At 41.8% G+C, this 2,191-nt stretch overlaps 1 protein-coding gene across 1 annotated transcript in view; it reads right to left on the reverse strand.

Annotated features, from left to right (window-relative positions):
* Nucleotides 1–397, reverse strand: part of cdh11 (cadherin 11, type 2, OB-cadherin (osteoblast)) — a 78,124-nt gene extending 77,727 nt beyond the window's left edge. Inside the window, exon 1 of the mRNA XM_061087789.1 lies at nt 1–397. This exon is cut by the window's left edge and continues 16 nt beyond it. The gene's annotated coding sequence lies outside the window, so the exon portion shown is untranslated.
* Nucleotides 398–2,191: the final 1,794 nt, after the last annotated feature.

The following is a 2,191-nucleotide window of genomic DNA, read 5'->3' on the forward strand; positions in this document are numbered from 1 at the left end:
TCCGTGCGCAGCCAAGGGAAATGTTCCACTACCCCAATTCATACAAGCCAGTGGAAAACGTTCACTTCTTCCAAGTAGTATCGCTTCTTCTCACATGAGGTGTCCAACACATCCACTGATGGAAAACCCAGTTCCTCTCTGGAGGAGAAGAGGCAATAAAGAGTCGGTTCTCCTCGGAGCGTGAAATGTTCTCTTATCCGCTGGAAAAACGCAAACCAATAAAAAACACAAGAGTGCGTCTGGGCTCCGAGATGAAGAGGAGTGATGAGGAGGAGGAGGTGGTAGAGGATGAGGAGGTGGGTGTTGGGAGAGAAGAGAGGGAAATCACCGTAGCATTCCTGCCCTCCTTCGGGTATCAAATCCGGTGAGTGGCTCTGCGCCGTTTATCCGTCCTCCCTCCAAGAGCCTCGAAAACGGTGTGAGGGAAGAAGTGAGGCAGGGAGAGACAGAGGGAGGGAGAGAGAGGGAGGGAGGGAGAGAGAGAGACAGAGAGAGAGGGAGGGAGGAGAGAGAGAGAGAGATGTCGCTGCCGATGGAGGGCGTTGGAAACTAGAGTAACCCTCTCCTCTCACTTTCTATCTTATCTGCTCGCTTACTGTTAGAATCATTATGATTTCATTATGTTAATAATCTGCATTTTTAATATCAGGCTCATATGAATAAGTTGTGTCACCACAGAAGACAAATAAAACAAAAATGCAATATATATTTTCTTGTTTTCCTGCACAATTCTGATTATTAAGTCAAAGCTGCAAAGGGGAAATATACAAATGCATTTATTTAAATATTAATTTATGTCACAGATATGATTCCGTCCGTGTCACCGCAGGCTGCTGAACACCAGGAATCCTGCAGGAGGGCTCGACGGGTGCAACAGTTGCTCGCTGCTCATTGGCATAGAGCAGCATCCAAACTGCTCCCAGGGCACAGTTAGACTCCCGCAGGCAGCCAATCAGAGGCGGAGGAGCAGGGAGAGAGAGAGAGGGAGAGAGAGAGAGAGAGAGAGAGAGAGAGAGAGAGAGAGAGAGAGAGATAGATAGAGGGAGAGAGAGAGAGAGAGGGAGAGAGAGAGAGAGAGAGAGAGAGAGAGAGAGAGAGAGAGAGAGAGAGAGGGGGGGGAGGAGCAGCAGTGGGAGACTCTTTTTCTGAGAGGTGATTGGCTGAATAAAATAAGTCACATTTAAAATAGTGCGTGTGTCTGACCAAAAAGAGAGAAAGGAAATACAGGATTAAATCATCAGCTACATTTTATGAATAATCCAGTAAAACCTTTTATTCATTAATGTATTTATTTGCTGTGTTGACATTTATCTCATGACATCACATCAATGTGTCTTTACAGAAAAGTGGTCAACATTAATTATCCACCTTCAATCAGGGTCAGAAAATTAACACAAATCCATGTAGATGTTTTTCTTTTTCCCATTTGGCTTTTAAATCTGTGTAGACTCTCCACCAAATGTAAACGCTTGTACTAGGGCTGCAACTAACGACTATTCTGATAGTCGATTAGTCACCGATTATTGAAACGATTAATCGACTAATCGGATTATGAATGACACAAATTCTCAATTGCTATTATTTAGCAAGCAGCTTTTAAATTAAGCTTGAGGTTGTTCAAGGCATGTGATGACTAAAAATAAAGACAATAAAGATTGATACTTCGTTAAAAAAAAGTCTTTTAATAAACTTTGCTGCATATAAGGGTACTGTTGACACAAAAGCAAAGACAAATCAAGTTTTTGTCCATTTAAAACCAAGGACAGGCAAAGTGCTAATAAAAATAAATAATTTAAATTTAAGTTTCCCTTTTTACTGTGAACCAAGAACAGGCCAAGTGCTGGTTCTAAAAATAAATTAAAATTCAAGTATCCATTTTTCGTGTTAACAAAAAAGGACAGGGAAAATAACATTATTAAAAACATCAACAAACGAAACTACAGTCTTCTTCGGACTAAATAATTGTGATTAAAAAAAGACGTTTGTCAGGCAATAGGATAACATTTCGCTTTTAAACACGTTAAAAAAAAGTTTAAACCATATTGTTGTAATGGATTCTAGAATCCTGCGCACAGGTATATAGCAAGCTAGCTAACAGGCTATCTGACAGAGGCGAATCCGCATCGTCTCCGTTACGATGTCACACGTGCCTCCTCCTCACACGCGCGTGTCCTGCTTCCATGGAGAACAG

This window comes from Limanda limanda, chromosome 15 (assembly GCF_963576545.1).
Source record: "Limanda limanda chromosome 15, fLimLim1.1, whole genome shotgun sequence".
Lineage (NCBI taxonomy): Eukaryota > Metazoa > Chordata > Actinopteri > Pleuronectiformes > Pleuronectidae > Limanda > Limanda limanda.